Raw genomic sequence first — 16391 nt, forward strand, 5'->3', positions numbered from 1 at the left:
TTTATTGCTGCTATTTTTCGTTTGAGGAGTCATGCAGTATTTTTTATTGTCTCCTTATTATTGATTTCTTGGTTGAAATTCGTCCCTTGATTTGGTATTCGAAACGAAACTGTATTTAGTTTTTGCACGCTTCCGAAAATGTTAAGTCTTTCTCCTGGTAATTATTAATTTGTTTATATTTTTATCTGTGTTATTTTATCATTTTTTTTTCATTTCTTAAACTAAATTCAATACTCTTTGGACTCCGTAGGCTGGTAGTGCCGTCAGTGCACCTCATTCGGTGCACTGTAGGCATTACTTAAGGTTCTTTGCAACAAGTTCATGTTCTTGAAATGCAGCATATGTTAATTAAATTTTTTTTTTAACTGTGGTTCATCACTATACTGTGGTCGGAAATAAGAAGTGAAAATCCTCGATTATATAATTGAGCAAAAACTTTTGGAACAAAATGTGTTTGTCTTGTATCGTTACACAATACAGTTTTTGCTCGTATACGTGATTGTGGATTTTCACTTGTCATTGCTTTTTTTTTTTTTTTTTTTTTTTTTTTTTTTTTTTTTTTTTTTTTTTTTTTTTTTTTTGCCTTAAGACGAATATGCGAGCTTAGCACTGTCTGTATATTAAGATTCACAGTGGTAAACGTGTGGTTTTAGGTTTCATTTATTACCTTTTGAAGACCAAAAAATAATGCACAAGAATGATATCTATTTTTTTTTTTTTTTTTCTGGTTTTACATTTCATGTATTGCCTTTTGAATACCAAAAAATGATATGCAAGAATGATACCTATTCCTTTTTTCTTTTGGTTTTAGATACCATTTATTACCTTTTGAAGACCAAAAAATGATTTGCAAGAATGATACCTATTTCTTTTTTTTTCTCGTTTTCTTTTTTAAAATTAGACGGCATTCATTTTCTCTACCTTCGTACAAAGGAATGTCCAAAGCCTTATATAATCAGTCCATCTGTCGACCAGGGAGCAGCCGGGGATAAGAAAAATCGTAGCAGAGAAGGCTTGACCCGTAAACAAACGAAATGTCGCCTACCCCAAGACAACCCCGCACACAAACACACACACCTTCCTTGTTACTAGGTCGTCACCATACCATTCTCCAGCCGCCCTTCCATATTATGCATCGGTTGGACCTCTTGCCTTTTCGCTCCATTCCCTCTAACCGAGGCTGTAGACCAGCGGAGACCATCTCTCCACCTGGACCTGATCCTACCCACGAGAGCGTCGGGGAGGAAGAAAGGGAAAGTGAGCCAACCAGCTAGCCATGCAGACCAGGACTGGTTCGCGAGATTCTGTAGAGGAAAAAATCGAAATGCGGAGCGCTCGAGCTCTCGTTGGAGCCTGTTCAGGAAAGGAATTTAGCACGGTTGGAATCTGGCACTTGGTTAACACAATTTTTTTTTCGGAAAGGTTTTCTGCGAGGCGAGCTTGTCTCGGTATTACCAGCTTGATATCGAAATGGTTGCGGGGTGCGGTGTCAGGAACGTGATTTGGAAATGCCTGACTTGCATTGAGGGCGAACAGCATTTTGGAAATGGAGGCTGTTGTATGAAGAATAATTCTTTACCTGCTATATGTATTAACCATGTCTTGAATGTTGCACATTCATTATATGTGGTATTCAGAATCGTGCTGCGTTTTCATTTTTTATCTTTTTTCTTTGTGTGTGTGTGTTGGTGGAAAGGGGGAGAGGCTTAGCATTAGTGGTTTTATTTTCTTTGCTTGAGGATATACCCAAAAGCACATTTTTTGCTTATTTTGAATGTTTGCTAAAATTCATTTGCATAATAGCGGGTAATCTTGTTGTATTTGCATGTGAATTTCTAAATATTTTCTGGCTTATTTTTCTGACACCTAGCCTTTTGTGAAGGCTTTTGTAAGGAAGTACGTGGCCAATTGTATTTATCATTGAGAACGTATTATTATTACATATGAGAGCATTATTATTAGTAGTAGTAGCAATAATGATGATGATAATAATTATTATTATTATTATTATTATTATTATTATTATTATTATTATTATTATTATTATTATTATTATTATTATTGCGCATTCCTGAAACGCTAGATAGTTGAACGGTACATAACATGTAAAAACCACGTCATTGAAAAATATTCCAGGGGTTGCATTGTGATAATATATCAAGTGTGGTTAATTTATATTAGCCAGGCGCTAGCCTAGCACCAAGTTTCCAGATACCATTAGGAACCCGGTCAAAAGCTGCCTTACCATGCCGGTTTTGTCTTCACCATTTGCAAAGTAAGAATCTCTTTAAGGTCATGCGGAGGAAAAGTGGAAGAGATCTCTCGCCCCACTTATTTTAGACCAGCCAGTGAATACCCACTTGGTGATTGATGTATTGTTAGGTGAACGTGTGCCTTAGCGCGGTCGCCGAGTGCTTTCGTACCTTCTTTTATGTGTCAGGTTATTTTTTTGTGTCGTGTTGCTCTCAGAATGATTTTACTTACGTAAATGCTTGCATACATACATACACGTAAATGCTTGCATACATACATACACATAACTGCTTGCATACATACATATATACACAGGGCTTTGTATATATATTTTATTTGTGATTTATGGTCATAGATTTTTATTTTGGCTTGATATGTCCCTGGTATTCGGCTGTTTAGGAGAAGCTCGTTTTGTGTATGTCTGTGTGTTTTTCATGTACTATTACTGACAAAACGGTTTCTCTTTGTATGAATTTATTTTTTGTGGAATATGCCAGAGCTTTGGCTCTTTGGTTTGATATTTCCCTGTCATGGAAGAGCTTAGGGGAAGGTCTGAAAAACCTGGGGGGCGTGTCTTATTATTATGTCATGTTTGAACTCAGCTATTATAACTCCCCTCATTATGAAGTTCCTCGCACAGTGTTACTTCTGTTATTGTTATTCTCCTCTGGACTTTGACCTTTGATTGCACCGGTAATATCGAAGACAGAGCGTCGAAAACAGAGACACGGCAGACCCTCATGGACAAGCGAGTAATCCATAATGTCGTGTATGCGTCTGCGTCCCCTTTCCTGTGAAAAAAAAAAAAAAAATAATCAGTTCCAGTAAAAACCACTTAATAGGTTGCTTTCACATTTTTATCCAGGCACATGAATTTAGTTAAAGCACACTTGGGATGCTAAAAATGCCACCACTGTGGAGACAGGTATCAAGGTACTTGAGAAATCTGTTTCAAACAAGGATGGGCTTACAAGGATTTGACTGTGGCTTCCTTTTCGCTGAAAAACAGCCAAGGTGTTGTAACCAATGAGAATAAGGATTCACAGCTTCAAATGAACGAACAAATGTTAAGTACCCTCAGGGTTATCCCTTTTAACTACAGTATATTGCCTGTGTCTTATTTTTAAATCTTGAAGACTGGGTTCAAATACCTTGCCACTTTTATATAAGATTAACAAGCAAATACTTTTCTTTTTTAGATGAGTAATAAGTGTATACTTTCAAGAGATTTATTCCTGATAAGAATGGGTTCAAAATATTGATTATACGTAATGAAATTTTTTGTTCAGTATTTCCCCGGGTATAGGGCTCGTTGATTAGACTTTGGCACAGAGACGAATTTTGACAGGATCTACGATTTTGCTACATCATTAATTTTTATTGCCACTGACATTTATTGAGTGAAAACTGTAGTGTCCTGCGGATTTTGACAGAAAATGTAAATGATGTATTAACTTTAATTGAAATATAGGTGTTCACGATCTCTTATTTCCGTTTTTATTATTATTATTATTATTATTATTATTATTATTATTATTATTATTATTATTATTATTATTATTATTATTATTAACTCCTTATTCTTTGGAAGTCTGAATTTCAAGGCAATGGGCCTTGTAACTTGTTCCATATGAATAGGGGTTAACTTTAGAATGATATTATTATTATTATTATTATTATTATTATTATTATTATTATTATTATTATTGAAAACAGTGACAGACTTGTGAATTGCACGAGACCAAAAAAAAAAAAGGAAAATTATTTTTTCCAAAGGAAGATCAGTGGGAGTAAATGACCGGTCTGCTTAATGTACTTGATGCTGAAAGTAAATTTTGAAAGGTTGCAGCGAATTGCACGGTTAATTGAACAGGTAAGAGAGTGCACTTGTTGCATCGTTCACGTATCGAGCAGGTGTCCGTTAGTCCCGATTTTTTTTTCCTTCTAGTTATAAAAGGTATGCTAGTATTAATGAAGGTAGTGGTAGTGGTAACGATATAGGTGACATTACTGTTACTAGCTTTGGTGCTGTTAAATATAATATTGATTATTATTATTATTATTATTATTATTATTATTATTATTATTATTATTATTAATACAAATAATAGTAAAAAACAAATCATACAATTTATTTATACTGTACAATTATAGATTTTTAATACACAATATTTTTAATCTCGACATTGTGAATTTTCAACCATAATAATAATAATAATAATAATTATTATTATTATTATTATTATTATTATTATTATTATTATTGTTGTTGTTGTTGTTGTTGAAAACTAACAATGTCGAGATTAAATTATTGAGTATATATTAAAAATTCGTAATTGTGTAAATAAATTGTATTATTTGTTTTTACCATTTACAAATAATAAAATGTATTGACATAGTTGTGGATTTTTGATAAACTATTGTTATTATTATTATTATTGTTTTTGATGTTTTTATTATTATTATTATTATTATTATTATTATTATTGCTATTATTATTATTATTATTATTATTATTATTAAAATTTGTCTTTCAGTAAAGTGCTACTATTCATATTTTTATTCTAGGTGTAACATTCTTATCACGACATCGTAAGTGATTTTAGGCCACGGGCACACCGACAAAAAAAAAAATTAAATATAAAAAATAAAAAAATGACGAAAGTATCATCATTATGGCGGACTTTCCACCCAAGATTATGTCGACTCACTCGAGTGAAGGTTTTGAAATGAGACAGTTAATGGAAATGCGTTTTGTTCCCGGCCCAGTGTACTATTTCATGTGACCTTTCAAAGCCGGTGGTACCAAGCGGCCGATTTGCGGGAGTAGTATGTCAGAGAGAGAGAGAGAGAGAGAGAGAGAGAGATTGTATAGTGGTTATATTAATTATTTTGTCGTCGTTATTTGTGAAATGTTAGACAGTGTTGTTTTGAAGTCTGAAACATGTGATGGATTTGTTGTTAACACGTGTGCTTCCCTGCGGCCGTATGTGTTTGTTTGTTTGTTCGTTTGTTTTCAATTTAAGAATTCGGCAACTATTTTGGTCCATTTTTCATATTTTGAACGTAGAAATATATATATATATATATATATATATATATATATATATATATATATATATATATTTATATTTATATATTTTTTTTTACGAAAATTCTTGACATTTATTTAATTCAATCTTTAACACTGTATCATAAATTAAGTCCTTAATTTGCTGTTTCGGAAAATTGTAGTTCTCAATTTGTTGTATATTTTTGAAAGTTGATAATTATTTCAATGTGAAAGGGCTTCAAGTCACCTACTGGTGTGTCGGGAGGGGTTCATTGTTATAGTTCCACATTCTAAGTGCTTTTTACTCTCTCTCTCAGGTTGATTTCTCATTTCTTGATTTTTCGGGGCTTTCCCTTTGAATTTCTTAGAAAAAATCTTTGATAGAGATTAAAAATTGGCGACACAATAGGACCATGGTGAGGAAACTGAAATTGCCAGGCTTATGCCTTGTCACTACAGCCCCACCCCTTTCTTTCCCAATACAGAACCCCCCCCCTCCCACCGAATTGCTTATGTATCAAAATCAATGAATGAATATCCTGTAGAAATATTAAAATACCTTCGATGTGAATTCCAGTTCACTTTGGTTAGAAGATTGGTGTCTGTCTAGTTATTGAAACTGGAATTGTTTCAACCATTTCATTGAAGAAGTTTAGTGATTATCACTCGCAAAGCGAGGCATTTTGTAGACTAGCGAACTGTGAGAATAAATAGTTCGTATCTTTTTTAATGAACACCATGTTCTTTGGAAGCTTGAATTTCAAGTCAGTGGCCCTTGTTCCATATGAGTAGGGTTCATCCTTTGAATAATAATAGTAATAATAATATAATAATAATAATAATAATAATAAGTATAATATTGACTTTTAATGACAGTGGCTAAACGAAATAATAATATTAATAATAATAATAACACTGACTTTCAATGACAATGGCTAAACGAAATAATAATAATAATGATATTGACTTTTAATGAATTATTTTAGCGTTTTTTGACTCGTAAATCTGAGCATTGAATCGGTCGCAGACCCACAAGGTGAGGTGTCAACGCTCTGTTAATATTTCTCGAAGAATTTTTATGACCACTGGTGATGATATCCATTATTTTTACAACGATAGTTAACAGCAGAAGGTCAGGCATTAAACGAACGCTATTCTCTCCCTTTTTAAGATCAGCTGAAATTGATCAGTATTGAGAAATTGAAATATTTTGACATGAATTCAGGAATGCCGTTTTATCCTTAGTAGCTGGTTTCAATATTTTTGAGATAACTGCATTTAATTAACATCTGAGAGAGAGAGAGAGAGAGAGAGAGAGAGAGAGAGAGAGAGAGAGAGAGAGAGAGAGAGAGAGAGAGAGAGAAGGGAAGAGGAGTATTATTGCGTTTTATCTTGATACTCTTATATGTTTATTGTTTAATGGTATAAATTATAAATTTAAATGTTTATATCCATGTATAATTTTTATTACATCATTGTCCCCAGCGCACCCTGTCCATTCAAGAGGACATAATGAAACGGGTATTTGTATGAATATGCAATATGGCCGTCCTTCTCAAGAACATTCTTATTATTTTCCTCCATTTTATTTTTGAATTTGGCAGGTTTTCTTACGAAGATAATACTTGTAAAGAGGTTATTTTATTTATTTTAAGATATATTCGTTTATTTTTATGTTGTATTTATATTGCGTCTTATGATTAAATGCGGAAAATAAAAGCTAATAACGATAAAACTGCGGCATCTAATCATTTTTAAGACCAACTGGGGGTGCGTTCTTTGCTGGGAAGTGAATGCCATCAGATTATGTCAGTCCTGTTGTATGAGCCACCTGGTGGGTTTTTAACTCTCTCTCTCTCTCTCTCTCTCTCTCTCTCTCTCTCTCTCTCTCTCTCTCTCTCTCTCTCTCACAGTGTATTTCAAATAGATTAAGGCTTTGTTGCCTTTCCTCTCTCTCTCTCTCTCTCTCTCTCTCTCTCTCTCTCTCTCTCTCTCTCTCTCTCTCTCTCTCCAGTGTATGTCAAGTGTCTTAAGGCTTTGTTACTTATCCTCTCTCTCTCTCTCTCTCTCTCTCTCTCTCTCTCTCTCTCTCTCTCTCTCTCTCTCTCGTGTATTTCAAGTATCTTAAGGCTTTGTTACTTTTCCTCTCTCTCTCTCTCTCTCTCTCTCTCTCTCTCTCTCTCTCTCTCTCTCTCTCTCTCTCTCGTGCATTTCAAGTAGCTTAAGGCCTCACCTCCCTTCCTCTCCTTATAATACTCAGGCTAGCTACTCCTGTCATTCACTTTGTCATGCGTCATCCCCGAGGGAGTGGCAGCTCTCGTAAGGCGTTGCGGTCGTAATGCGTTTTTAAATTCTGCTCTGAATCTTTGTTATGGTTCCTCTTAGTTAATTTATGTATTTGCTTCCGCATGCATGCATGCGTTCGTGGATTTCGCATACATTAAAACGTATGAGGTTTAGTAAACATGTATTGCAGGCGAGGAGAATGTCATTAGCGCCTTTGCTGCGTGTGCTTGCGCGTGCGTTTGTCTGTTTCGCTGTTGGAGGAGAAGGAGCCCTTATGCATATTCATTCTTGCAATTTGCATGTAAGCATCACTGTGTTGCTGTTTTCTCATCCATTATCGTAGTCTGAATTTTATTTGGGAGTATTTTAGTTTCCAATCAGCTGATGATCGTACCGATACATAGTAGTACTGACAATGAGTATCATTGTCATAGTTATCTTTATCATTTACCATGCTAATACATAGTACTGATAATGAGTATCATTGTCATAATTATCTTTATCATTTACCATGCTAATACATAGTACTGATAATGAGTATCATTGTCATAGTTATCTTTATCATTTACCATGCTAATACATAGTACTGGTAATGAGTATCATTGCCATAGTTATCATTATAATCTTCGCCGTGGAAGTCTTGTTTATGATGATAAGGCGACCACAAGACCTTCAGTATTTTCTTAACCTTTGGGTACCATGTATAAGTAGATGAATATCTTTTAGAAATTGCTTATTGACTTTCAAGGTACCGTGTATTTTTAGAATGATCATAATTTAAAGTTTTTAAAGGCGATTAGCGTTTAAATCTTAACAAAAACTGAGATTAAAAGTTAAAATCACTTTTTTAAAATACACCATATATTTGTGCTAAGAATGGCGGTCAGTGATTTGATGTTTTTAAAGTTGGCCCTCAGGGTACAGTATATTTATAAAATGTTCATAATTTAGAGTTTTTGAAGGAACTGGACGATTAAATCTTTCAAAAATCTGAGATTAAAAGTTAAAATCAGTGTAAAATACACCATATATTTGTGCTAAGAATAGGGGTCGGTGCTATAATTTTTTTTAAAGTCGCCGCGAACTATGACTCAGCGGTTTTCAGACGTGACCTAACTGTAGGGGGGATTTTTTTTCTTCTCTTATTTATACGTTCTATTTTTCTTCGTAAAAGATGAATTCACTTTCACCTAAGTTCTGAGTCATGAATAGAAGTCTAGTTGCCGGCGGATATGCTCAGCATAAAAGTGAATTCGGTGCATTTTGATAATATTTTCTGATTCAGTAAGAGAAAATTGGTACAGAAACATCATCTGGAGATTTTCCTGAGAAAATATAAATAAATAGGCTAGCCTATCTATAGAAATATTATTTATGAGTAACTACTCTGAAGTAAAATTTCTTTAATGAATGGGGAAGTAGAATTAGAAAAAAATAATTTATTTGATGATAGAAACAGCAATCTTTGGCGATTTTACATCCCGTCATATGGTAGAGTAAAAAAGAATTATGATTTTTTTTTTACTCTAAATTAGTAGGTCTGTTAATTATTTCCTGGTTAGAGCCAGCGTTTTCCTTCCCAATTTCTACAAAAAAATAATCCCACATTTCGTCCTTCGCCATTTTCCCCAAAAAGGAAGAACTACACAGAACTTTTCTTTGTTGTGTAACTCCAAAGTTCGTTAGATAAACGCAGTAGTTATGACATCTTAATGATGTCTTTTATATTTTCTTTCATGCTTACGTTGAACTTTTGAAGTTACCGCGGCAACTGATACAATATAAATGAAGACTCATTTTAGTCAGAAAGTTTGTTATTTAGTTTTATGCAACTTCTTTTTCTTTATTTACAGGTGCTAAGAAAACACTGCCCGGCGTTCCGAAGGTGGTGTTCTGTCGGTAAGTCCGTTTTCTCTCCGTAAGAATTTTGGTTCTTATTTTTAGTTTTGGTCCCAGACTTTCACTTTTCTCAGGCATTTTTCTTAATTATAGACTCGGTTCCGTTTTGTTTGTGTGTTCTCCTTCTTTTGTGCTTCGCAGTATCCGACGTAGCGAACTGTAACGTTGCGTAATAGACGCGATTTGCTTCTGAACTCAAAGGAGGTCGTTGAGACATCCTGCTCAGGAGGATAGTAGAAAGTTCATTGAAAGTCTTAATTTGTAACATTTTTATCATGTGGTTCACACGCGCTTTTAATTGAAGGGTCCAAGAGACATTATGACAGCTTGTCAGTTTGCGCTCCAGATATATTTCATTATAAGTTGACGTTGTATGTCATACGAGAATGGATGTTAGGTGGACATAAGGTCTGTTCTTTAGACCCTGGAGGGACATGCATTCGATTAAAGAAGTTTTGACTTGGCATAGTGTGATATATGGTTTCAAGGATTTTTTATTCGCATTTTATGGAGTATTGTTAACGTAATGCGCTTTCTTGCCTGATTAACTATTTATGAATTTATTTGTTTTCAATTTTAGCTCTGATAAAAGTATAAAGTAAAAGGAAAATTTTGTGAGTCGCGTACGACGTAGCTTCATCAAGAACCGTTCTTATGTTTACGTGTAGTTTGCTGATGATTGCTTGATATTGGTAATAATATCTGATAATGTGAATGTAATTCATGATCACGTCCTTATGATTAGTCATACAGTTTACATTTGCACATAGATTCCTTTGTTGGCATAAATTGTTTTGAATTAATGCATGTATGGACATCTATGCACATATTGTCCTTCATATCATAATGTGCATATATGTAGTAAGTTAGTAGGCAAAGCCTTTTACAAGCACTTGTTATAAACGAAAATACGTCGTTTCGTCTATATTGTTTGGTTAAATAGGGAAAGAAAGATGAACGCTTTGTTTTTCCCTTGTGTTTTCAACATCATATAAGTGTTTTTTTTTTATATGAGCCTGGTTTGTCAAACCCAAAAAATATAAAAAAACTAACCCATGTACTTTTGGGCAGACATACCCATATCGGTCCGTTCTCTGTAGGCAAGAGAGAGAGAGAGAAGGAAAATAAACAACACATTTAACTGTTATGATTGCAGTCCTGGAAATGTTAAGCACGCCATGTATGGCCGAAGGTGTTTGGGAATAGGTCAGGCCAGAATTATTGCAATTATTGCCATGGCTCCTTTCGTAGGGGGTACCACCATGAGGAACTGCCAAATTGGGTAGATTTTTTTTTACTTTTTCGTCTTTGTGGCGTGGTTCAGTTTAAGGCAGTCTCTCTCTCTCTCTCTCTCTGTCTCTGTCTCTGTCTCTCTCTCTCTCTCTCTCTCTCTCTCTCTCTCTCTCTCTCTCTCTCTCTCTCTCTCTCTCTCTCTCTCTCTGATTGTGTTTACATTTTGACTTAAAAGAAATCTTAGAATTCCTTCGGTTAATGAATTTTCTTTGATCAGTGTTGTGGTACGAAACCATTTTGAATATCGCTTCCTAATATGTTTAAAATTGATTTTTCCAATATGATGGGTTAATATAGAGAGAAATCCTCTTCCTCGATTGGATATTATCTTGTATACGTAAGAAACGGCTTAAACAGTTTGATTCTGATAATCCTGATAGTTCCGATCGTTAGCCAGTCCGTGGGTTCGTGCTCTTCGAAGGCGAATCCATCGTATGACCGATAATCCACATGAAAGATTGTTGTTGTTATCAGTCCGCAGTTCAGGAAATGAGGAAGGTCTGTAGATGGATGGGTCACGTTTTGTTGATTTGAAACTGTTGAGGTATACGTCACGATTCCAAGATAGTTTATTCCCGACTCTCTGACTTTGTAAATACTCGGAAAATTAATTTTCCATGAAATATTTCTCTCCAGGAATTATTGCCGTTCGGGTGATAAGGTTCCAACCACAAGTGAAAGTTTGGACTTGGGTCAGATTGTGCATTTTCGTCCATGTCATTGGTTTTCTTGACAGAAAGAAATGTCAATTTGCTTGTCATAAAATACGAAATGACTTCGTAGCTGTTCCTTAATAAAAACTCGAGAAAGTAACACTCGTTAATATTTATGGATATTAATAAAGTGCTTAGCGATGCGTAACCTTCAGATTTCTATGTCCGTATTCCATCTCATTGTGTTCAGCTTCGTTATTTCACTTTCTAGACGATGCGAGAACTTCCGCCATTTTTAGTTTTCTGTACAAGAAAACTATTGTGCCGGCTTTGTCTGTCCGTCCGCACTTTTTTCTGTCCGCACTTTTCCTGTCCGTCCTCAGATCTTGAAACTACTGGGGCTAAAGGGCTGCAAATTGCTGTTGATCATCCTCCCTCCAGTCATCAGACATACCATATTGCATCCCTCTAGCCTCAGTAGTTTTTATTTTATTTAAGGTTAAAGTTAGCCATGATCTTGCTTCTGGCGACGCTATAGGACAGCCCACCACGGGCCGTGGTTAAAGTTTCATGGGCTGCGGCTCAAACAGAATTATACCGAGATCACCGAAAGATAGACCTGTTGTCGGTGGCCTTGATTATACGCTGTACAGAAAATTCGATTGCCCCTAAGAAACTTCGGCTCATTAATTACTTGTTTTTAATAGCCATAGTATATTTTTCCCAAGACTATCTCACGAATGCAGATTCTAAAGTTGTTAAATCTGGATGTTTGTTGTTGGGAAAACTGGGACTTATGCCCTTACGAGGAAGCCTTTAAACAATGTTTTTATTATTGTTATTATTAAAGAAAGTGAGAGATTTTTACCCATATTGGGAAAAAGATAATTTTATTTGAAAGTACCGTCAGTTAACGGCTTAGAACGACTGACTCTCATGTTGGTGATGTTCATTTGTTATGAGAATGTAGAGACTTCAGACTAGTTCTGCTTCTGAAGGAGAAACATCGACTCAGATTTGAAGAAAAAGGAAATAATGTTTGATTATAAGAAAGAGAGAGCTTTCATGTAGTGGGTCACTCTTGTTTTATTTAATTATTTATTTATTTATTTTTTGGAATCAGCCTTTAGTGTATGTCCTGATTTCATTTACTTTATTTTTGTTTATATAAAATTAGTTGTTTAAATTTTTATGGAGGTGCTTTCAATTTTGTGTTTTTGTGCCTATATATATATATATATATATATATATATATATATATATATATATATATATATATATATATATATATAGATAGATAGATAGATAGATAGATAGATATTTATATATTTTTTCTTTAGGAAACAGGTTATTATTTCCATTATAGTGGAAGCTTTGTGAAGTCCAGCAACGAAGGATCATGAAACTACCTCGTCACACAAGTAAACATGACGAGAAAATTCTACTATCTAAATTGAACCTTGTGAAATGTTTGACAATCAGATATAGCTCGGAAGAAATGAATTTACAGCATGACACGATAGAAATGATGAAACCTAATGCGCTTACCTAATAAACGCATCGATGGTTTTTTTTCAAAGACGCAATTGCGTCATCCACATGCGAAAAAGATGCGATCGCACGCTAAAACGCCAATAAAATGTGTGTGTAGATATTCGCGCAGTCTCGCACAGTCACGCAAGAGATCTCTCGACCTTAAAAAACCAAGATACAGCCTGCTTTCTTTCCCCCCCCCCTTTTTTTTTATTCACGGGGCGGGAGCTTTATTTTTACGGCTGTGGTTTTTACATAAACGCAGAACGAAACGTCTCGTTGCTGCATTGCAAGACGAGAGGAATCTTGACAGAATCTCGAAAGAATCGCGCGCGAAGTTTAAGAGCGGAACAAGCGAGGAGATGACAGATAGCGCGCGATGATAAGCGTGGAGGTCTGTCACGTGGAATGGCTCAGGCGATTTTGGTCATCGGTAAAGACGGGGAAAAATGTGATTGGCAATAGGTACTGACGACCTTGGCGTGCGCGAGATGCATAAGCGCCTTTGGAGAGAGAGAGAGAGAGAGAGAGAGAGAGTAATCTGTTGATACATGCGTTTTATGTATGGGTTATTTAAATTTATTATTTACATATACAGAAGTAATGTATGAAAATGTGTATTGAAAGACATTCAGTGAAATGAATTTGTGCTGTACGCTCTTGAGAGAGAGAGAGAGAGAGAGAGAGAGAGTAATCGATCGATACAACCGTTTTATGTATGAGTTATTTACATATACAAAAGTAATGTATGAAAATATGTATTGAAAGACATTCAGTGAAAGGAATTTGTTTCTGTCGATATTCTTGAGAGAGAGAGAGAGAGAGAGAGAGAGAGAGAGAGAGAGAGAGAGAGAGAGTGGCGACCGTGGAGGCGTAAGGGAACTTTGTACGTAATTTTGAGTACCGGTGTCCACATGATAAACTTGCGAGTGAAGTCTGATATTCAGATGTGAAATATGACATCCTGCTGATTTACGCCTCTCTCTCTCTCTCTCTCTCTCTCTCTCTCTCTCTCTCTCTCTCTCTCTCTCTCTCTCTCTCTCTCTCTAGAGTGTCAACAGAATGTCTTTCAATACACATTTTCATACATTACTTTTGTATATGTAAATAACTCATACATAAAACGGTTGTATCGATCGATTACTCTTTCTCTCTCTCTCTCTCTCTCTCTCTCTCTCTCTCTCTCTCTCTCTCTCTCTCTCTCTCTCTCTCTCTCAGATACAAATATATCGTTAATTCTTTATTTTTCATGGCATATGTATGTAGTATTTAATTTGAAATGGGGTATATTAAAGATTTACTTTTTATTTGCGGTAGGATATATTTTGCTGTATTTAACGGGGTTATAGATTGCTTGTTGTGATTTTTGTAGGAACTGTAATAATTGTCTATCGTAAGAACACCTTGTTACATTATAAAATTGCTCTATATTTATAATTTATATGTTTGTTCCATCGATATTTCACTAAATTGCTTTTCAAGGTTTTTGGCTCTATTTTTCTTTCCTCGTATATTGGAAATCTCTCACTGATACCTTGGGAGCACATTATGAATAAGAATGAATAATAGTAATGATAGTTTTCTTGAATCCAAAGTATTTCCTGACTTGCTCATTTTTATTCATGCAAAGACGACAAATGCCTCATATCCTGGAGTGAAATTGGTACAAGTTTTTCCTTTTCAAATTGTAGTGTTTTTCAGGCAATCTGTTATTATTTAAGAGTCGAGCTCAGCATTACCCGAGGTTACGTACGAAAGAAATGTCTCAGTAAATAAAGGAAAGTAAAAATCAGCTACGATTATTTTACAGTTCCATCGGTTTCCGTGTTTGAATAAGCAGCACTAGGAAAAAATACAAATGGCCTTACTTTTCATAACATTATGCATGATTGAAGAGTGTCCTTGTGCGTTTTACCATGAATAGATATCTGGCACTGAAGATTGCATAGTAATGACTAACCGTATGCATTTTCTCACCTAGTCAAAAGGCGGGTTTTTTTTTTTTTATAGAATATCTTAGACGCAACTTTCAGCATTTTCTCACTTCATTATTTTGAGTGATATTTTTTTTTCACCCTTTTCATAGTATTATGTCCTTTGGAATAACCACTGTATGCTGTGAAAAGTCGCATTGTCTATTTGGATATTTGTGCATCTGTTGAAAGGTTAACAAGATTTTTTTTCATGGCTGTAAACAAAATCTGTAAATAGATTGTTTTTCTGTTTACGTGATGTAGGACTTTTGTATAAAAGCCTTTAAAAAATAATCCCGTTTCCTTCGTAATGGCCTTTGGATTATTAACCCTCGCGAAGTGGAAGTCTCGTAAAATGGAAATCCATTTTGAAGTATTTTTCTTTTACGTAAGGCGCCGTTGGTTTTATGTATTTTTTGTGATACCCAAAAAAGAAGTAGAAAATACAAAACAGGAAATCGTTGGTGGAAACTATTAAAATCCTGTTTTGATTTAATATTTTTGTGTATTTACTTATACGCGTTTGTCGGTACCTTGAACTCTCGTCTTTTTAGCGAAAATTTTATACTGCGATTATAATTGTCTTCAGATTCTAATGATATAATAAAAGATAAATTAAACGTTGTCTTTTAATTGTAATGGCAGATAAAGATAATTATAGCAAGAAGAGCAATTTAGTTCCTGTTTACTGTTTTTATTGATTTCCGTGTACACAAAGAGGCACTGATCGCATTTCTTAGGAAACTATTTATACTCGTATATACTTTTAGATCTTAAGGTTCCGCTACGTTTCCTTTCCTGGTTGTCATTATCAGTAAAGCGTTCAGTCTTCAAGGACCTTTCCCTTCAAGGTAAGTCGTAAGGGGACTTCGCCCCTCCTATGACGAGAAGAAAGGAAAATAAATATATTTCTTCACTTCATTTATTTTTAGATCGGCTGCCATTGTGAGCGAGCCGTGTTTACGGGCGTACCCGCGGCGTGAGGTAGAACCAAGCGCGTTTGGGATGGAATAGAGACAGTTTCCTGGATGTGCGGGAGTGCCCTCGCTATGTTGTAGAATTTGTTAGATCTGTAACAGGCTACGGCCTACCCCAACGCCAAATCAGAGTCCTTCAAAAAGAAGGCATCGTGCTTACCCCATATAAAAAGTGGGAAAAAGCACGTTAAACGAAGAAGAAGAAGAAGTAAGAGAGGGAAACTGAATGACTTCAGAAGGGGAAGAGATTGGGGAGATGATTTTTTGAGTAATTTCCCATTCAGAATATTTGCTCTCAGCTTTTCTAACAATTTTTACGTTCTAAATCAGTCGTAGGTTTGGCCATATTTCATCTCTTTAGATAAGACTTTAGAATCAAGCATATTCCTACATAGCATATTCTTCAGCCACATCTATTGTAGTGAAGTTGCTACGTGTACTCCGTCATCTAAAACGTGCCTTTATTTCGCTC

At 35.1% G+C, this 16391-nt stretch overlaps 1 protein-coding gene across 4 annotated transcripts in view; it reads left to right on the plus strand.

The window, feature by feature from the left end:
• The window catches only part of LOC136832568 (alpha-N-acetylgalactosaminidase-like), a 109249-nt gene that overhangs the window by 11065 nt on the left and 81793 nt on the right, over positions 1-16391 (plus strand). For all 4 annotated transcript variants that reach the window (XM_067093626.1, XM_067093625.1, XM_067093629.1 and 1 more), the window contains exon 2: positions 9445-9490. The gene's annotated coding sequence lies outside the window, so the exon portion shown is untranslated. The remainder of the gene's footprint in view (positions 1-9444; positions 9491-16391) is intronic.

Source organism: Macrobrachium rosenbergii, chromosome 50 (genome assembly GCF_040412425.1).
Source record: "Macrobrachium rosenbergii isolate ZJJX-2024 chromosome 50, ASM4041242v1, whole genome shotgun sequence".
Lineage (NCBI taxonomy): Eukaryota > Metazoa > Arthropoda > Malacostraca > Decapoda > Palaemonidae > Macrobrachium > Macrobrachium rosenbergii.